This window comes from Erinaceus europaeus, chromosome 6 (genome assembly GCF_950295315.1).
Source record: "Erinaceus europaeus chromosome 6, mEriEur2.1, whole genome shotgun sequence".
Classification (NCBI taxonomy): Eukaryota; Metazoa; Chordata; class Mammalia; order Eulipotyphla; family Erinaceidae; genus Erinaceus; species Erinaceus europaeus.
Window position 1 is genome coordinate 46,988,469 of NC_080167.1, and position 22,057 is coordinate 47,010,525.

Here is a 22,057-nt window from a genome sequence, read left to right on the forward strand (position 1 = left end):
GGGAGGGCTAGGACAAACCAATGTAACGCATACGACAATTGATCTCTAAGAGAAGCGTGGTACATTTACCCCACAAAAACCAGGAAGTCAGTCTGTCTTTATGGGAGTAGTTCCCATATAAAACCATAATATTTATATATATATATATATATATATTTATTTATGATAAAGACAGAGAAGAGAGAGAAACACACACACAGAGTGAGCATAGAATCAGCTTTCTTCATTGCAGTGGGGGCTGGGCTTGAACTTGAGTCACACATATGGCAAAGCAGCATGCTATCCAAGTGAGCTATTTCACTGGCCCCTATGTGAACCTTTAGGAGGAAGTAGTGTGGTTTTAAATGGAGGGTCTCCTGGGGGAGGTGTGGGGGTTCTGGGATGCTAAACCTAACTGTGGCAAATTGCCATGAGTCTGAATAAGGGCTTGCAGGAAAAGGGAAAAAGGAGAAGAAAGAAGGCCAGGTTGCCAACAAAGATACCAAAGAGGATATTAGAAGCTGATTTTTTTGTTTGTTTGTTTGTTTTGTTTTATCAGAGTACCACTCAGTTCTGACTTTTGGTGGAACCAGGGATTGAACCTGGGACTTCTGCTGTCTCAGGCATGAAAGCATTCTGCACTAGGCTATCTCTCTAGTCCCAAGAAACTGCACTTCAATCAAAGCTCACGAGACTCAGGGCCCAAGCTTCCTGGCAGAGAGCAAGGCTGATTCAGGTGAAAAGATTGAACAAAGACCCCTTCCCCACCCCCAATCCAGTCTGTCATGCGTAGAAGCAGAGGTGGGAGTCATATGCTCTCCATTTGCCCCAAACTGAATCACTCTTCTCCAAGGGTTTCATGCCACCTCCCGGGGCAAGGCAGCCCCTTCAGGGCTCCACACCCCTACTTTCTCTGCACCCCAAGACAGCCAGGTGCTACTCCTGAGGCTGCACAGCTGCTCTGGGGAGGGACAGGGCCTTGTTGGCTGGAGCTGCAGGAGCTGGCTGCCAACTTCCTCTGAGCTTGCCCTCCCTTCCCAAGCTCAGAGGCACTGCACACAGGAAATCTCAGGATGCGCTGGCTGCCTTCCCTCTCTGGAGAAATTGTCTGCAACGAGTGTCTGTTCCCATCCGGAGCTTCCAGACCCTACTGAGGCTGCTTGTGGGGCCTTGGCCACGCAAATATGTTGTACACTTGAGGTAGCATTTCAGGAAGGGAATGATGGTGGGTTTCTTTTGTAGATCTGCTAAAGGCTTTGACCTGGCCCAGTGTTTTTGGGTGCTCAGTCTTCTTGGTTATCAAGTGAGAGAAGTGTGGGCTCCTTTGTTCTCTCCTGGGGTGAGGGGGGGGTGGCGGGAAGGCAGGTGAGCATGAACACTTGGAGCTCCTGCAGAGGGATTTGGGGTTCATCAAACCAACAACAAGAAGTCCTGGTGGGGCCGGGTGGTGACGTACCTGGTTGAGCGCACTGGTTACAGTACACAAGGAGCTGGGTTTGAGCCCCCGGTCCCCACCTGCAGAGGGAAAGCTTCGCAAGTGGTGAAGCAGTGCTGCAGGTATCTCTCTGTCTCACTCCCTCTCTAACCCCCCCTTCCCTCTCGGTTTCTGTCTGTCTCTATCCAATAAATAAAGATAATAATTAAAAAAAAAAGAAGTCCTGGTGGGATTTTGTTTTGTTTTGTTTTTGACCAGAGTGCTGTTCAAGCCTGGCATATAGTGGTAACAGGGATTGAATCTACGACCTCTGTCCTGCAAATCTTATGTGCTACCAATATCCTATCTCCCTGACGCTAGGGTACTTGTGAAGTAGAAATAGGACTTGATGGAAGTGAAAAAATGGTTAGGTAGGTGCACAGATGTAAGGAGAACAGAGCTAGGAAGCTGCCATTATGTGCGGGGGTGTGGTTGTGAGGGAGGTGTCTGCGAGCATACAGACTACTGTTCTCAAAGTGTGTTCCTGGAACACCATCCTAAATCTGCTGATTCTGTGTTTTAGCAAACCCAACAGAGATTCCAAAGGAAACTAGCATTTGAAACCACTGTTGGTCACTTATGGGCAGGTTTTAAGGTAAAGTTGGCAGTTGGGGTAGGGTTGTGGTCCCCCCTGCTGGTTCTAAGTAAATAGCCCAGTGGCATTAAGTGGTCTCTCATTTAGCCTTCAAAAATCTGTTGCATTTCTGAAGGCCAGTAATAAGTGAGCAGACAACTCAGAAAAACACTTCCACTGACATTTGCACCAAAAAGATTTAAATAGCAGGGAATAAATTTAACCAAATAAGTTAAAAACCTGTATATAGGAGACTTTAAGTCACTGCTAAAAGAAATAGAAGAAGGTATAGAGAAATGGTGAGATATTTCTGTGCTCAGGATGGAAGACGTGATGTCATTAAAGAGACAACATAGGGCAGGGAAGACAGCTCAGTAGTAGGGCAAAGGGCTTGCATGTATGAGATTCAGGTTTCATCCCTGGCACCTCATATGACAGAGTTGAATGGTGCTCTGGTCTCTCTCTCTCTCTCTCTCTCTCTCTCTCTCTCTCTCTCTTTCCCTCAAGCACAGTATGATTATTATTCACTGTAATCCCCATCAAACGCTAATGGTATCTGTTACAGAAATAGCTTAGTCTCTTACCTCTAAAAAGCAGCTTATCAGCTATGAGTTCTCCTTGCTGTATGTAAAAGAAGTTTCACACAACAGTGACTTCCACCCCAAAGACATTATTCTTTCACTCTGCAACAGTCTAGCATTTAGAGGTGGGCTCTCAGGACTAGAGGGACAGTATGAGTCACAAAGTATTCAGGGAACCCAAGCTTTGTCTCTCTGTTTGCTCTGTCACCTTCTGAGAGAGAATCTATGTCTTTGCATTTTATGATTTCTGAGGGAATCCTACATTCCATGGCTTTTGTCCTCTTGTCTCATCTTCAGAGCCATCAATGCCAACCATTTCTCTTTGCCGCATAGTGTAATTTACTGCAGGTTCCAGGAATTTGAGGATGAACACCTTTGGCCCAGGACACTGCTTTGTCTTCCATCCTCAAGGCCGACTCACAGCCCATTACAGCTGATAGCTTCTAAAATGTCTACTGTGGTGTCAGACTTCCAGGCAACAGGAAGGATGTGGAAAGCTAGTTCTTTCTCACCCAACATTTCTGCCAACATCTCCTTGGCCAGAAATGAGTCCCATGGACACATCAACCTTCAAGGAAGACTGGGAAGTGTGACTTTTACCCTAGTGGCAAAGTAAGTGCTCCATTTCACTAAAACTAAAATCTGCTTCTGTGGGAGAAGGGAGAATGGCAATTGAGAAAATAGTTAGAAACCTTAGCCTTAAGAGAGGAAGGATGGGGGGGGTAGGTGGGGAGGGGGGACTACAGGTCCTGGAACATGATGGTAGAGGACCTAGTGGGGGTTATGTTGTTATGTGGAAAACTGGGAAATGTTATATATGTACAAATGATTGTATTTACTATTGACTGTAAAACATTAATCCCCCAGTAAAGAAAAAAAAAAAAAGAGTAGAAGAAAGGGGTTGCTGATTTTTTCCTAGTTCTCTTTTTAAATTAAATATTTTATTTACTTATTTATTTGGATAGAGAGAAATTGAGGGGGGGTTGAGAGGAAGAGGGAGGGTGTAAGAGAGAGAGAGAGAGAGGGAGACCTGGAACACTGCTTTACCACTCATGAGGCTTCCCCCTACAGGTCCCCCTACAGGGGACCAGAGGTTTGAACCCCAGTCCTTGTGCATTGTAACATGTGCATGTCACTGAGTATGCCACTAACCCAGTCCCTTTTTCCCACCTTCCTTCCCATGACTTCTCCTCCATTAGCGCTAAGAACTTACAGCTTTTAAACAGAGAAACAAGATATTAGAGTAGACGGAAGAAGGAAGTACCATTTTCTCCTGGGACACATGCATTCATCAATAGATCAAATATGTCAAATGCATTTTTTTAACTCTGCAAACAAAAAGTCCATTTTTTTTAGATCTCATTTTTATTTGATACTAAAAATATAGGTACTAGAGACTTTCTGCTTTTCTAGAGGAATCAACATATCTAGAAAAGAGCACTTTAGTCCCCTCCAATCTTGCATGGATCATTAATAAGCTCTTCTCTCTCTCTTTTAGATATATTTTTAATTTTTTCATTAGATTTATTAATTTATTGAATGGAGACAGCCAGAAATCAAGAGGAAGAGGGATATAGAGAGCAAAAGAGAGGGCTAGATGATGGTATACCTGGTTGAGTGCACACATTATAGTGTGCAAAGACCCAAGTTCAAGCCCCCACTCCCCACCTGCAGAGGGAAAGCCTTGCTTGGTGAAGCACAGCTTCAGGAGCCTCTCTTTCTCTAGATCTTCCTCCCCTCTGGATTTATGGCTATCTCTATCCTATAAATAAAGATAATAAAAAATAAGAGAAGAAGAGAGATACCTGCAGCCCTGCTCCACCATTCATGAAGCTTTCCCCCTACAGGTGGGGACTGGGGGTTTGACCTCCTGGGTCCTTGTGCATGGTAGCAGGTATGCTCAACCAGGTGTGCAACTGCCTGACCCCCCAAATCCACTTCTCTAAGAATAAGGACCTTACATTATCTAACAAATATTGTGGTTTTTGTTATGGGCATATGTGTGAGAGATAAACAGGTTTGCAATAATTTTCTTTAATAAAAATGAATGCATGAAGCTACAATTCAATGGTCAGTAATCTTTATGTAGCTTTGATTTTGAATGAGCTACCCTCTGATTTAGGTGTCATCTCAAAGTTATCTCTAGTTATTTTCTTTCTTTTTAAATATTTATTTGTTTCCTTTGTTGCCCTTATTGTTTTATTGTTGTAGTTATTATTGATGTCGTTGTTGGATAGGACAGAGAGAAATGGAGAGAGGAGGGGAAGACAGAGAGGGGGAGACAAAGAGAGACACCTGCAGACCTGCTTCACTGCCTGTGAAGCGACTCCCCTGCAGATGGAGAGCCAGGGGCTTGAACCAGGATCCTTGAGCCAGTCCTTGCACTTTACACCACGTGTGCTTAGCCCACTGCGCTACTGCCAGACTCCCTGTCTCTACTTATTTTCAAATCCTAACTGCAAATTTGTCCACTGGTTTTTGAAAGATCATCACAATGTTAGTGTATTTTCCAATCTAGTTGGGCATGTGTCATTGTTTTCCTTCTTCTCTGTATCCTGAAGGCTTAGTGGAGAGTTCAGCCAACACTGGGAAACTCCTGAGGGTGATTCTGCTGTGCTTTCTGAAAGTGGGGGTGGGGTTTCTGCCTGGTGCAAAGCACCTTGGGGGCCAAGGGGCTATTCACTGGAGAAGTGCTTTTCCCTCCAGATGGGCATGGAGTGGATGGCGGCGAAGGACAGAGGAGCTCTTCCCCAGGAATGGTCTAATATAAACAACAATAACCCTAATCATACTCCAGGCTTTTATGGGACCTTTCATCGAGGAACCAAAAACACATTACAAGCATTAACTCATTAATCTTCACAGCACCCCTGTGAGAGAGAATTAAGTGTAAGTAATCATAATTATTACTGTCATTATCCTTCAAACAATTCCCAGATGTGCCGTGGCTGAACTGGCCTGCTTGGGGAATTTTTTTTTTTTTTTTTTTTAATAGTGAACCTAGATTTTTGGCAGGAGTTTGACCATCTTCACTCTCTTATTCTTTTATTTTCTTATCTGCTTTTACTTACTAAATATATATGGAATGTTTGAATTTGTGCGGCCCCTGGAAGAAATGAAAGGGAACAGGGCCCTGTCCATGGAGGTCCTTGCCTCTGCTTTGGCCCGCAGAGAAGTCAGTTGCTGCGCAGAGGCCTCAGAAGTGATCCCAGATGTCATTTGCTAACTAGGTTGGAGCTGTTGATGATTTCAACCTTATCTCTTCGGGTAAGGGCTTGAGAAGTTTCATTCGACATGTAGCATCCTGTTGACTTCAATACCATTTAAATGAGAGCTGAGTCCTGAACCCAAATAGAAGACACTCCAACATCTTCGTCTGCGTGTGGAGACAAGCCCCATGCCCATCTGCAGGTGCAGCTTACCTGTGTGCTCCCACCATCTCCCCTGCACTGGTCTGGGGCAACCAGTCACCGCTAGAGTTCCAGCATGGTGCCCAGGATGGTGGGAGTCTGCAGAGAGTTTGGCATTTGATTCTTTTCCTGGCCCAAAGTGCTACATCGAGGACTCGTGCAGGTGTTTATGTCTTCTGTGTCCATTCAGTACTGCGTGCTTTTAAGCATCAATCCAGTAATGTGCATAACAAATTCAGGTAAAACGGGAAAAGACAAAAATGAAAGTTGCCTGTGAACCCTAGAGCAAGAGCATGTATGGTTCAGAGGTGAGAGTGTCTCCCTTCATTCTTTCGGATACAGGGCTAAGGCAGATGGTGGCAGGAGAGAAGCCATGTGTTGCTGCTCTGCTTGGGCAGTGGCAGGGGGAGGATGTGGTTTGTTCTTTGGTTTCTGGAATTGGCTTGAATGTGGACTGTACTTGTGGGTTATCTATTTTGTTGTTGTTTTATAATTACAGATGGGATGTTTATGATCACACATTGTAAAGTAGCCAAAACAAGCAAACACGAAGCCTAGACTGTTCAGACAAAGGACTACACTGCACTTACTGTAACTTCAGCAAAGATAGCAAAGCTTAAAAAGATAGGATCAAACTGACAAAATAGCTCACTTGAATAATGCACTGCTTTGCCACGTGTGTGACCCAGGTTTAAACCCAGCCCCTAACACACTGAAGGAAGTTTTGGTGTGTGGTCTCTTTAATTCTGTGTCTGCCCTCTCTCTCTCTATCTGAAAAAGTCATCCCAGCAATGATAAAAAATAAAGATGGGACCAAGACATTGTTGCAAGGTAGTATTGAAGACAGAGCAGTAGCAAAATTGATGTCAAATACTCATTCACCTGTGTGAACATCTGCAATAGGCACTTTGCAATGCAAGGAACCTAGCCTTTACAGTTAGGCATTATTTACAGTTAGGCATTATTTACAGTCAGGCATTATTTACCATTGCCTGTGACTTTAGAAACTATAATGTCACTTTTCTCCACATTGACTTAGAATACTCCTTACTAAGTCATTGTTAATTTTGATGTATTGCATACTTTATTTATTTATTTATTTACTTTTCTATTTCCTTTGATAGGACAAAGAGAAAGTGGAAGGGAGATAGAAAGATAAGACACCTGCAGACCTAATTCTCTATTCATGAAGTGTCCCGCTTTAAAAAAAATTTATTTATTTATTCCCTTTTGTTGCCCTTTTTTATTGCTGTAGTTATTGTTGTTGTTGTTATTGATGTCATCGTTGTTGGATAGGTCAGAGAGAAATGGAGAGAGGAGGGGAAGACAGAGGGGGGAGAGAAAGATAGACATCTTCAGACCTGCTTCACCACCTGTTAAGCGACTCCCCTGCAGGTGGGGAGCCGGGGGCTCAAACCGGGATCCTTGAACCAGTCCTCGCGCTTTATGCATACTTAATCCACTGCGCTACCGCCTGACTCCCAAAATGTCCCACTTGTAAGTGGTGGGGAGCAGAGGTTTGAACCTGGGTCCTTGAGCATGGTAATGTGTACACTCAACTGGGTGATCACTGCCCAACCTTTCATGATTTATTGAATATTTTTAAACTGATTTATCATTGGCTAGCAACACTGTAGGATTTCAGTGGTATGGCTTCATTCCTTCATATGTAGGTAAGCTTGCCACACTTGCCACCAAAGTTCCAGTGTTCTCTCACTATCAAAATGACCCCTCAATCCATCCCTCCCACAGCTCTTCCCTTTGTATTTGGCAACCATTGCTTTCACCAAGTCTCAAGCTAGTTTTGCTATCTTGCCAGATAGTTTGCTTGTTCTTTAGACTCCATGTGTACGTGAAACTGGTGGGTAATTACCTTTCCTTTCCTGTTTCATTTCATTCAGCGCAATCACCTTTAGTTCCATCCATCTCATCTCAAAAAACACACTTTCATCTTTTGAAGGGCAGAGTAGTATTTCAATTAGTGTAATTCCTGCCCCTTCTTTATCCAGTCATCTGTCCTGGGGCATCTAGGTTGATTTTATGTCTTGTGAATAGCTCTGCTATGAAAAGACACTTTTGAGTATAAATGTTTTCAGGATAGTAAGCTTTGCAACCTAGTATTTAAAATGCTGTGGTAGAATTAGGAGGGAAGTCTTGGTGTAATGCAGTTCAAGCCCACCTGTGGGTTAAGGCCAGCTCTGTCTATACCTGGCTGCAAGCTCTTGCTTTCCTGGGGCTCACTATGATCTGACAATGCAGACTTTCCTCTTGATCCTTGTCAAAGGTGAGCCTGTTCTAGTCACAGGGCCTGGAACATCAGTATCCCTATTCCCACAGTCTTCCTTCTGTCCTCCTAAGATTTCCAACCATGTGGCTGACACCCTCTCTTAATGGCAATGTCATTTCTTTAGCTAGGCCACCTGTTCATATTGTCTACAAGACTGGCCCTCTTCTTTTTAAAAAAAAAAAAAATTTTATGGGGGTTGTTGATGGTTTATAGTACAATCATTGACAGGTGGATGCAGTGTCTCATCTCCCTGTGATAGGTCTCTGCAGAACACTCTCAGCCCCAACTTAGATCTTACCCACCAACATGCACCAGGACCCCAAACCCCTCCCCAGCCCATCCCCCCTTCCCTAGAATCTTTTGCTTTAGTGCAATACACTCCACCTATTCCAAGTTTTTACTTTCTGTTTTCTCTCTATGTGCTTATTTCTAAAGCTCTACCTGCAAGTGACATCATTTGTTATTTGTCCTCCTTTTGGCTTAGCTCGCTTAACATGATGCCTTCAGGTTCCATTCATGATGAAGGAGGATCCTCTTCTTGACACTCCAACTTGATTTCCATTCTATGTTTGGTATTTTGAAGATGACTGCCTTAGTGGACTTTTTATTGTGAGTCTCTTCCTACTTACAAGCTCTGGAGGAACTTCTCCACGCCAGTTCTGGATCTAGAACAGTACCTGATACAGAAATACCCTACAATGAACAGAGAGAAGGCACTAGAAGATGAAGAACTGGGAAAGGGACTTAATGGTGGTGCACTGGGTTGAGTGCAGTGTTACCATTCTTAAAGACCTGAGTTCAAGCCCCTGGCCCCCACCTGCAGAGAGAAAGTTCACAAGTGGTGAGGCAGTTCTGTAGGTGCCTCTCTATCTCCCCATTCTTGATTTCTGTCACTATACAGAAAAATAAATCAATAAGATATTTAAAAAAATAACTGGCAAAAGAGATCCTGAAGATATAAGTGATGTTTGCAACCAGAAGATAAAGATTTCATGACAGGAGAGGAAATGGAAAGATATACATATGAACTATTAGGCCAGCCCCTGAAGGTGGAAATGAAACCCTATTTTTATGGAGAGAAAGGTTAACAGTGAAGGCACACTGTAGAGCTATGGGAGTTTGTGTAGGAGGCTCAAAGAAGGAGAGTAGACTTTGGATACACAAATTGGAATGAAAGAAGTTCACTCTGGGATTGATGAATAAGCCATGGGAAGTTGGGAATGGAAACCTAATAAAGACAGTAAAACACAGATGAACAAAGGGGGTGGTGGATGTAAGACAGGTTATTACTGAAGGACCCTAATGTGGATAAAATGATAGGGCTTTAGGTGTTTAGTGTTTAGAGAGAGATAGGGGACTATGAGGGGGAGAATATCAGTGAGGAGAGAAGGAAGGGAGGGGTGGGAATTTTTGTCACAATGTGACAATTTTCTCTTTGAAGATATTGACAAGATCTTGGCCAAAGATGGAGAAAAAGGGAAACGGATAAGAGAGACATGAAAGGTGCAAAGCAGAAGGAGTCATCTTGAACTGTAGGCGGAGGACTCAATCACAGAGCTACTTAGCACGAAGAATGGCAGAATTAAAGAGAGGTTCATTGAGGTTTAGTAATTATAGTACAAACAGGAGGAGATAAATATCTCCTTCATATATTACATCATTGTTAAATCTCAATGATTTTAAATATAATTAACTTTTTAATAGTGACTTAGATTTAATAATATAGCTACTGCATGGGAATCGTCTACAAACCATTATAAATCTATTTGTTTAGGTTTCCCATCCAGGTAATAAAATATATGCAGGTAGAACAGGTGGTGTGGTTCAGAGTCTAGGGTATGATTATTAAGCCTCTCAGTCAGTTTAATTGATTGTAAAATCCACTTCAAGTCTCACCAAATAAAGAACATTTTATGACAAATTAATTAAAATGAAAATTCCTCTTTCAGTTATTATTTTTTAATTTTTCCCCTTCCCTCTGAATGCCTAGCCTAGGGGATTTCTTTTCCCTCTTAAGTTTTACAAGGGCATGAGTTAGAAATGTGCTTTGGGTAATCCAGTTTTGTCTCTAGAGTCCTGAATACTTGTGACAAGTTATCAAGGAGGCATAAATAAGTTTATTTTAAAGAGAAAAGCTCATTTCACTTGAAGCTAGCTTTCTGGAAGACTGGAAGGGAGTGCCCCAAACATCAGAACAACTTGCTTTTCTATATAGATTTTTGATTCAAATACCTACAGACTCAAAATTATAATCTGATGTTGATACATCTTGACCTGAACTCCTCTGTTGGCAATTATTAAGCTGAACTCCATTTACACCTTTCTACAGAAGAGAAAAAAACTACTACTAAGTGACCAAAGTGTCTCTGTTTTTACTACTCCAATGAAACACCCAAGTAGAGAGATCACTAAAGATTGAAAAAGGATGAAAAATGCATTAAAATACAACTTGAAGTAGTCATGCCTCGATTAGTTTCTCTTTAGAAAGTTTTGACATAATATTTCAGGCATTAGACTTATAGACTGGCAAACGATATATTACTATCCATGACTCAGATGGAATTTCAAGAGACGCAATTTTAATTTACTGTCACCCAATAGACTTCAGTTTGGAAAAGCACAATATGAAATTCATGTCCAGGTCCAATTTTATTTTATTTTTAATTACACCTGTAAGAGTTTGTGTTTGCTCCAGTTCAGAAACTGTGTTTCTCAGTGCATCATTATATACTTGAAAGTTGTTAGGTAAGTAGATTTTAAAATATTCTCACTAAGTCCTCTCTCTCTCTCTCTCTCTTTCTCTATCTCTCTCTCCTCTCATAATAATAAAGAGTGAGGGATGTTAAATTAACCCCATTGTGGTGACCTGTGTGAAATCATTGTGGTACACTCCTACAACTTACACACATTTCTCTCTTTTTTCTTTTTTCTTTCTTTTTTTTTTTATTTATTTAGGGGGCAGGGGACCTGAACCCAGGGCCTCATGTATGTGTAGCACATTCTCTCCCCACTGAGCTACATTCCTGTTCCTTTTCCCTGTCAGTGTTTTTGGGAACAGTCTTATTATTCAGCTCTCAGAGGAGGAGACTCACAGTAGAAACTGTCTGTAGTCCAGTGTAATATTAGTTCCCCAAGGCAGCCATCATAAACACCATAAATTGGAGGATAACATCTACAACAGAAGATTATGCTAACAATCCTAGAGTCTCTAAGGTCAAAGTTAAGGTAATGTGTGTTCTCTACTGGGAGTTCCACTACCCGAACCCTCTTTGGCCATTTTGATTGTGATTTAAGGTATGAATTAGCTTCACATTGGTTCTTCAATCCCACTGTTACTGGGAAAGTAAGTCAAGAATCAGAAGCTGAGCTATGGCTAATCCTCTCTACCCATTGGGTTGACATGGATTTATGGAAGGAAACCAGTAACTTCCTTATTTACTGAAGCAAACCATTGACTTTCAAACCTGTGAAAATGTGATCAAATCTATTCTGCCACATTGCCTCCCAGTTTCTTCTACCCACTGGTGTTTTCCTGAAAAAACAGATTTTTTTCCCCTCTCAACCAAATACAAAAAGGAAATAGTAACAGTTAACCATCAGCCATAAGGTTGAAAGCAGATATTCATCCTCATTTAGCAGAGTGGCTTCAGAAAGAAAATTTTTGGTTGCTTGTGAAAATTCAAGGTGCACTTGGAGAAAAAACCCAAGCTTACACAGACTTTCTGAGCTGATTCCCTCTCCCTGCCCCCACCCCAGCCCCCTGTAGGCAACAGGACTCAGCTAACTCATGGTCATGTGTTCCATTTTTGGTCTACTCATCAAAGATAGGTCACTCTATTTTAAAAGCCCTATTGATGTTATCATCTATTTACCACCACCTCCATAAACTCTTGCCCCTGTGTCCAGCAGGAACTATAAAAAGAAAATATTTGAAGCCAAAACAACTCCTTTCCATCCTGGTCCCTGGGGGAGAAAGTGCAGAGAAACATAGGCATCACTTTCTCTATGGGGGTTAAAAACAGAAACTGGCCCCCAGTCACAGTGGAAATATCTTCAGGTTTAGAACCAGACACTTTCTTTCCTCATAGCCGGGAGACACTAAGTAAGGCATAGGCCTAGTTTGTAAAACATCTGGGGCTGGGTTGACAAGCTGAGTTTTCCATTGCCTTGCATGTGTATGCTGGCAAGGTAAATGAGCAGAGAGGTGGGGGGATAGCATCCAAGAGGACTTGCATGCCTGAGGACCCAAAGGTGCCAGTTTCAATTCCTGGCACCACTGTTTCCTTCTCTCTCATAAAGATAAAGAAAAAATTTTTAAGGTACATGCATGTGAGACCTCTAAATTTTGGGGAATGGGTGCACCTGTCTCAGGTGTAGCCTTTTCTGTGGATGCTTTTCATTCTCCTCACTGTGCTGAGGCAATGGGCCTGTGGCACCCTCACTTGTCTGTTCTTCTCTCTCTTCTTATTCTGCTTCCCCACTTCCCCTCTAAATGCTTTTTCCTGGAAGGACAGGGAATTTGACTTGTGTTCTGGGACATCTCCCAACTTTCTCTAGCAACTCCTCTCCTGATGCTGATTCTGCAAATCAATTCTGACCCTGTGATCATTTCCTTAGTCTTAGAGATTGTAGGATCCAAACTGGATATGAAATGTCAACAGGCTGAGTCACTCATCTGAAATCTCAATCACCTCAGTACTATCTCTGCTTCTTGAAGTTGATTATCTTGTTTCCAGCCATCATCTGGGATCCAGTTCACTACAATCAATGCCTTAGGAAGATGGCCTTCATTCCCTACTTCCACCTTGAGCTTTAGGATGTGAGTGATGAACTTCCTCAGTGTTCCTCCAGTGCCTAGCTTGGTTCTCATTATCACTGAATTCTTTTTTTATATATTTATTTATTACTTTTTGCTGCCCTTGTTGTTGTTGTTATTAATGTCGTCATTGTTGGACAGGACAAAGAAAAATGGAGAAAGGAGGGGAAGACAGAGGGGGGAGAGAAAGAGAGACACCTGCAGACCTGCTTCACCACCTGTGAAACGACTACCCTGCAAGTGGGGAGCCAAGGGCTCGAACCGGGATCCTTATGTCGGTCCTTGCACTTTGTGCCACCTGTGCTTAACCCGCTGCTCTACCGCCCAACTCCTTATCACAGAATTCTTAACTTCTTACTATGTGTTCATACAGTTCTAATTCATCTTACCACTAGTCTTTGACAAAGTATCTAGCACATAATTTACCTTTTGTAGCTAAATGTTATTCAATACATCTGAATATTGCTTCAGTACCTCTAGTGAATTGGGTTTACTCTTTAGAGATGCTTGTTTACTTATCTGGAAAAAAAAAAGATACCTATGCTGAGTTGAAATCTCAAAGTTGATGGAGTCTCTTCTCCACATTTGAAAGACATTTGAAGACAGTGCCAGCTCTCCTTGAAGTCAGACCAAACATTCTCACTCCCTTCTAGTCATACTTCCCCAGCATTTGAATCTCTTAACCTTAGTTACCGTAAGCAGACCAGTAGATGAAGTCAGTACAGTTTAGGAGAGGGGTAGATAGACACTAGGCACACTGAGATTGAGGCAGTTTGGTTTATAACTCATCATTCTTTTATACCACTTGTTATGTTATGAAGATTAAAAAAAGATAACGCATGTGCCTAATATGGTGTTTTATGCAATGTAAGGGCATATGCATGTTCTTCATGATCCCATTCTACTCCATGAGAACTGGGAGCTGATACTGACTTCTAGGGTGGTGAATCATTGTCAAGTCTTCTGAGTTTCTCTCTGTCCAGTTTTTGAATCCATGGAGCTGTGGGCCCACTCATGGTAAGCATATATTCCAAGTTCTGCCATCCATTGTAATATAGTCTCTGAAATAATTCTCACTTGTGAAACTTGATTCAGAAAAGATTCAGCCTGTGGGAGAGCACGCATTCCGAAATGTCCTTTACCCTCCTAGGGTGAAAGGTGCATGATCTTGTTCACCTTTCACTGGAGGCTCAAGAGTGCACAGTTTTGCAATGGTTGCTGGAATAAGTGACTCAGTTGGCAGGTTCAGAGCAAAGCCATTTCTCTTTGAACAGGTTCTCCAGATTGTGTCTATGATTTCTGTCTCCCCAACTCTGGGATATCACCGAGGAACAACCTAAAAACACTGCATTGTTCTTACCACATAACTGCTATATGAAAGTCTAAGGAAGGTGAATTTTAAAGGAACCCTGAACAAAAGGTGAATTTGTCAGAAGTGATAATCCTGTGAGCTGGTTAGCAACAGAGTGAAAGGGAAGAGCTAAGGAAGGAGGATCAGAGCTAAGGAAATCAGGGAGAAGGAAGGAAGGAAGTTCACTTTTTAAAAAATAGAAATGGTGGAGGCTTGGGCTGAGTGAAATTGGAGTAGAAATCAAATCCTTGTGTTTACTAAAAGATACTCATGAATCATTTCTAGGGAAACTGGAGAGGAAGGCCCAATGAACAAGTGTCTGGGACATGTGAGAACAGCATGGAGGTAGACAATCTTGAGCGTCCTCTCAGAGGAAGACACCCACAGCTAAGTGACTGGCTCCCTGACCCTTGTGTGGAGCTCTAATAACACCAGGGAAAAAACATGGCAGTATGGAAAAGGGGTGAGGAGATTGACATAAGAAAAAAAAAAGGAGAAATACTGAACTTCCACAGAGTAACACAGAGCAAAAATTCATTTATATATTTTTTAAAGTCTCCTTCTGGGGGCCGGGTGGTGGCACACCTGGTCAAGTGTACACATTACAGTGTGTAAGGACCCAGGTTCAAGCCCCTTGTCCCCACCTGCAGGGGAAAGCTTCACAAGTGGTGAAGTAGAGCTATAGGTGTCTCTCTTCCTGTTTCCCTCTCCCCTCTCAATTTCTTTCTGTCTCTATCCAATAATGATAATGATAATGATAATAATAATAATAATAATAATAATAATAATAATAGTCTCCTTCTTGAGAGGCTCTTAGGACTGTCCTCAGTTGTCTGCAAGGATTCATGGCACCATCATAGGTGTGTAGGTGTGTGTGGAGATGGGTTAAGGGAAATATGTGAATTGGAATCTTGCATAATTCACTTAAAATGCGTATGGGAGTGATAACTTGAGTCAGAAATGTGTGCGTGCACATGCGTGCGCGCGTGCGCGCGCACACACACACACACACACACACACACACCAATGGAAAGAAGGTGGGAGGATTCCAGACTGCTCACTTGCCACTGTGAAAGCATCTACTAGGTAACATGTGGGGGTGTTGATAACCTCACTTTGTTTCTGTGGGTCTTTTCTAATTGAGCCTGCCTCTGAGCCTTCATTATAAAGGGTCAACCAGCTATGGAAGGGAAGTGTGGTCTGTCTCGCTGCACTTCTCCAAGGAAGCATGATCATGATGCTGTTGTTCTGATGACTAGTGAGGAGTGTATTTGATGGCTAGTCTCAGAATTTCTTTTCATCTGCTTTCTGGGGATCAGCAATTTGCCCCTCTGGTTGTAGCTTTCTTGATCTCTCCCATTTTCCTAGAGTTGGCCTCCTTCGTCTTGGTTTGAAGTTGCAAGATTTTTTTTTAAAGTTTCTTTTAAAATTTTTTTTATTATCTTTATTTATTATTGGATAGAGACAGCCAGAAATTGAGATGGTGGGGGAGCTAGAGAAGGAGAGAGACAGAGAGACACCTGCAGCGCTGCTTCACCAATCATGAAGCTTCCCCCCCTGCATGTAGGGATCAGGGACTTGAACCTGAGTCCTTGTGCATTATACCATGTGCACTCAACCAGGTGTGTCACCATGTGTCTCCCAGATTTTTTTTTAATGTTTCTAGCAGAAAAAATGATTACTCTCTGGGGGAAAGATGGCATTCTGGGATCTAAGGATCAAAGATGGAGATCAGAGATTCATGCCAGCCAGATGGTTTTCCCCAGAAAGTGTTTGATTACATGGTAAAGACATCTAGAAAGAGCCCTTGGGTTTCATTTGGCAGCTCACACCTTGAGAGAATGTTACCCTAGAGAATAAGTGTGGGGTCCAGAGACTCCCATCCCTGGGCCACTTTCATGGTCAAGTCCAATGCCATTGATCTCCTCTTGCCTCTCCTTATCCATCTCTAAGTTGGGTTTATAATGCCATGGGACTTATGAAGTATAGGGAGTGTATGAAAAGCTCTTTGAAGATAAGAGAATCCTTTTAATTAAAGCAGAGATCTCATCAGTTCCCATTAAGTCTCTTTGATCTCTGTTCACCATTGCATGATGGGACTTGTAGTTTCTGGCAATTGTTTCTCTCTCTCTCTCTCTCTCTCAGAAATTCCTTTCACTTCTGACAATTACTGAGCCAAGTGACAATCAGTTGTGAAATGTCAACTGTTAAACTATTTGGCAGATTTTTTTTCAAGTTTCTTTTACTTATTCCTTATCTTGTTATGCTAGAGTGAGTGGGTGGATGATGAAGAAACCTAAAAATAAAGAATGTCATCAAAGACACTATTTACATGGGCATAGGTGACAATTAGTTCATGAACCTAACCTTCTAGTCTGCCCCTCTGCCAGTGGTGGCTCCCCTAAAACAATTATATTCTGCCTCTTGAAGTGGAGAACAAGGAACAGAAGAATGGTTTTATGACAAAGAAGTCAGTGAAATAAGCAGCTGGCTATAGAGAACTCATATCTCTCTGAAATAAAATTCCCAGGCCCCATTTACAAATCTCTTGCTCCAGATAAACCTTGGCACAGAATCTCAGGTGAAAAGATCCATCCATGTGACACTGTTATCAGGAAAAGACTTGCCCACAGGTACTCAGTTCTTGGGATTGGAGGGGCCAGCTCAGTCCTGACTCCTACTCTGGAATTGATGGGGCTACTTAGAATAATCTAAAACAACACCTTTGGTATTCTACATCACTTGCTGTCTGATTGTCTAGAAATTTGTCCACTGGTGACCCTTCAAGACTGACTGATCTCCTTCTCACCTCTCTGTGCTTTCTTCTCACTTGAGTTGTCATAAGACATGGACAAAGGTGATACCCAGGATTTTTGGATACAGTCTTGAGGAGGAAGCTATGTTCTCCACAATCCTTGTGCTGAAGTTTGAAGATAACCCCTTGTAGTTTCCAATTTAGTACCGGGAAGCTAAATAAAGTAAAAATTTTGGAAAGTAGACACAGAAAGTTGCAATGAACTCCAGCTGTCACTGAAATGCCAGGAGAGCTAGAAGGAACATTCTCTAGGAACTTGTTTTCAGGGAGGGGAAATGTTCTCAGATACTTTGACGGGAGCCCAGTGAATTTTCAATGGAAAACATCCTCTTTATTTACAAGACTTAAGAGACTTATTATAAGTTCTGGGTAATTTGACGCACTGAAGAGAAACATGAAATTAAAGTAATTTAAGGAGATTTAAAAAATAGCCAGGGATTATATAATTTAAGGATTTGGAATTGCATTAACCACATTACCTAATTAGTCTGCAAATTTCCCTGTGGAGAAGAAGGTTTCCAATTGGATATAGACTGAAATAGGGGTTACTTTAGATTTCAGATATATCAGGGCAGAAAGTGGGGGAGAATCACGGAGCTTCAGGAAGAATCTTGGGTGATGGGTTGAGCAAGGGTGGGAAAGGCTTTGAGGCAGAAGCAAGAGTAATCAGGAGTAGGCAGGGTTCATTGCTTGGGTGTTAAATGTTGCCTTTTGCTGGGTGAAATGGCAAAGAGTGCACAAAGGCTGTTAGAACAGTGTGGCTTCGAGACACAGAGAAATTCATAGGTAGATGTTCTTTCTCCTAAAATCCCAGGGCTCTATTTTGTGGTTTCTCTCCTCCAACCTCTTATGTTTCACCAGGATAGCTGCCTTGTCCTACACTTCCTTGGTTTTCCCCAAAGATCAGGGTTACACAAGAAATCATTTGCTGGGTGACTGACCTGTTTAGAAACTAGAGGTATAAGCTATTTTCTGTGTCGACTTTGCAAAGAGAGAAGTTTCAGGGGATCAAGAAAGGAAGAAGGGAGATGAGGGAGTTGGGAGGAAGAGCTGGGCAAGTGCTTGTATGAAGCAGGAAGTGTGTGTGTTGGGGGGGGCTGGATCTTGTTAGCAGCTGAAAGTACTAAACATTTAAAATGAGGGCTAAGTACTTTGTATTTTTTTTTTTTTTTTTTTTTTTTGTGAATGCAGAGACAGCAGGTTGAAATGGAAGTGTTAGAGAATTTGCAGATGTGGCAACTTCTGGCCTGGGGGGTAATGATGCCCAGAGGGCTGACTGTTTCCAGACATGGGATATGTTAAGATCAGAGGAGGCGAGCTTAACTGATTCTCCAGAAGAGGAAGGACCAGTTGCTTTACAGTCTGGGTGGAAGCATCAGCACATTCTCACCGCCCTCCCCCTACCCCCAGATGATGGTGCTGGGTGACCGTGCATGACTTGCACCCTACGTGACACCACCCACATACACACACATACACATCTACACACAACTACACAATTTCCTGTAACCAAGTCAAGAAGTCTGGATCCTTGCTCGAGAGCCATTCTCAAATCCACCGTCCTTCCTTTCTACCTTATTCTATCGGCTTCTCTTCTGATTAACACCACACTCAACGTTCTTCTGTATTGCACTTTTCCTGCTTGTCAATCTTCTAGATGTTGTCCTATTTGTGGTGGTGTGGGACAGTTTTATCCAGAGAATGGGAATATGAATGATCAGGCGTTTTTTCTTCTCCCTAATTACCTTAACCAATGGTGTCAACATGTTATATATATTTTATTTTAAAATTTACTCCCCCTCTTTTTATTTCTACCAGAGCACTTCTCAGCTCTAGCTACTGGTGGTACTGGGGATTGAGCTCGGTACCTCTCCCATGCAAGTCTTGCCCAGAATTTAACTTTTGATCACTTTACTGGGCATGGGTAGTGGTATAGGTGTTGACATATGAGTACAATGTCTCATCTCCCCATGACAGGTGTCTGCAAAACACTCTCACCCCCAATTTAGGTCTTTTTCTGCCACCATGCACCAGGGCCTCAATCCCCTCTCCCTCTTCTACCCCCTCCTTCCTGAGAGTGCTTTGATGCAATTAGAAATACATTTTTAAAGAAATTATTAGTGATTTAATATTGACTTACAAATTTATAAGATAACAGAGGTATATTCCACACTTTTCCCACCACCAGAGTTCTGTGTCCCCATTCCCTCTTTCTCTTCCCTTCTAAGTCACATCTATGACTTCCGAGTATCTTTCCCCTCCCCTCACCATGCCACCTCCCCCATTTTTTCTCCACTTCTCCCTCTGGATCCTTATGGAATTGGAGTTTCGAGCCCTCTGATCATCTTCCCATAACATTTACCCCTCTGGAGTATGGACAAAATTACTTTATTTATTTATTAATTTATTTTTTGCCTCCAGGGTTACCACTGGGGCTTGATGCCTGCACTACAAATCCACACTCTGGCAGCCATTTTTTCCTATTTATTGAATAGGACACAGAGAAATTGAGTGAGGAGGAGGAGGTAGAGTGGGGGAGAGAAACGTAGACACCTGCAGACCTGCTTCACTGCTTGTGAAGTGACTCATCTGCAGGGGGAGCCTGGGGCTCAAACCCCAATCCTTGAGATTAGTATTATATATGCTTAAATGGGTGAGCCACCACCAGGACCCTGGACCAAAATTCTTCATTTTTTTAAATATTTATTTATTCTCTCTTGTTGCTCTTGTTCCTTTATTGTTGTAGTTATTATTGTTGTCATCATTGCTGGATAGGACAGAGAAAAATGGAGAGAGAAGGGGAAGGCAGAGAGGGGGAGAGAAAGATAGACACCTGCAGACCTGCTTCACTGCTTGTGAAGCGACTCTTCTGCAGGTGGGGAGCCGGAGACTCGAACTGGGATCCTTACGCCAGTCCTTGCGCTTTGTACCACCTGCGCTTAACCCGCTGCGCTACCGCCTGACTCCCAACCAAAATTGTTTATGGGGTACAGGAGGTGGAAGCTCTGACGTCTGTAATTGACCCTTCACCGGACATGGGCATTGGCAGGTGGATCCATACCCTCAGCCTGTTTCTGTCTTTTCCTAGTGGAGAAATAGATTTTTAAATAAGTGCTTGCTCACTGCCTGAGTGAAGAAGTCAGATACTGGAATAAGACAGTCTGGGTTTAAATCTGATTCCTGCCCTTTAGGACGTCAGCCCCATGAAGCTCTAACCAGAAGCACTAATGTGGGCGTCTCCTTCCTGTGGCCATTGTGATGACAAATTCGATGCTTCATGCCTGGCACTTAGCACAATGCCTGCTGCACCATTACCGCTGTCATTACATTATGTTAGAGCCTTGGGCACTGAGTACAGAGAGGCTGTTCCATTTCCAGATCTACCTATGGCTAACTAGCTTAATATAGTTGAATCTAATTTTTCTATCTCTAAAATCAAAATGATAATGTCTTTCTTCTCCATTCTACAGAGAGTCTGACAACATACCTGGTATTACACAGATCAATACTCTGAATCTTTGGAAGTAATGATACCATTGATTTTGGAATGACATTCCTAAAAACTGAGTGTGTGGACCTCTTTTATGTGACACAAAAGTTCTTTTCACTAGCAGGCTAGTTAGAAAAAGTGAGCAAAAATGGAACCATTGAAATAATTTGAAGACAGGAATTGTCCAGAGGACCAGCCTCAGGCCAGGCTTCCCTTTTCATGATCATTCAATCATTCCATGCCTGGTTTGTATGCCTGCCCGGGCTCATTAGGAGAAAAAACAATAGGACACCAGGGATAAAACTAATGGGAACAGAAAAGAGTGTTTGCAGCTCAGAAGAGTCATCACTGTTAATGGTTTATGCGAATGGGCAGTTAAGAAAAGCCTCAGGTCCATAGGGAAAACAACTGGAATAATTTAGGTATTGCCCAAGATGGAGAACAGGAAGGATTTTTATGTTGGAGACTCTTACTTGTATTTGAAGGCATTGCAAGGATCTTGAGATAGCTCATTGGTAGAGCACATACCTCACCCTGCATTAGGCCTTGAGCTTGAGCCCCAGCACCACATGGAAACACCATGGTTACACGACACAAAAAGAATTCCATGAATGGAGGAGCAGTGCTATGGTACTCCTTCTCTCACTTTCTTTCTCTCTCCCTCTCTCTTTTTCTCTCAAAAAAAAAGGGGGGGGGGGTAACTGGGCCTGAGCGATCACTCAACATTCTTCTTCATGTTTGCTGTTCATTCTTCAGGGCCATAAAGACAAACAAACGAAGAAACAAAGGCAATTCAGCAACCGGATAGGAGAAGGAACGGGGGTTGCTGGGAACCCCACAGTTCTGAGTCCTGATACAAAGGAAGAAAAGTACAAAAGGGCTCTCTGATGTGAGGATGGTAGTGGTGGTGGTGTACCTGGCATCTACAAAATGCACTCTAGTGGATCTCAGGAGCTCTTCCTCAGCAGGAAGCCCCATTGGCAGCTCTAGGGAAAAAGCACTATTTTCTTTTCTCTTCTTCTTCCCCTCCATAAGTGAACATTTTAGAAAAGACCCTTTTTTATCTCTACCCTCTGGCTTCTCTTCAATGTCTTTGTGCCAAGGATTCTGTCAGCTGTCAAGGTTCTTATTCAGAGGAAGAGTCATCCACAGGCATTTGAATGATGGAGGTAAGAAGTCAAGTCCGCCATGCTTGTTTTCAGCTTGGTGAGCCTGCTCCCTGTGACCTTGGTCCTGGCATTCTGAGTCATCCCTCCTCTGCTCTCCCAATCTGGTTGCAG

The 22,057-nt window shown here is 42.6% G+C and overlaps 2 long non-coding RNA genes across 3 annotated transcripts in view; both read left to right on the plus strand.

Moving 5' to 3' along the window:
• The window catches only part of LOC132538923 (uncharacterized), an 839,470-nt gene that overhangs the window by 57,662 nt on the left and 759,751 nt on the right, over nt 1–22,057 (plus strand). The window lies entirely within an intron of this gene.
• Nucleotides 1–22,057, plus strand: part of LOC132538922 (uncharacterized) — a 41,701-nt gene that overhangs the window by 1,038 nt on the left and 18,606 nt on the right. Inside the window, exons 2-4 of the long non-coding RNA XR_009550242.1 lie at nt 539–715; nt 2,906–3,220; nt 5,315–5,875. This is a non-coding gene — a long non-coding RNA (uncharacterized LOC132538922). The remainder of the gene's footprint in view (nt 1–538; nt 716–2,905; nt 3,221–5,314; nt 5,876–22,057) is intronic.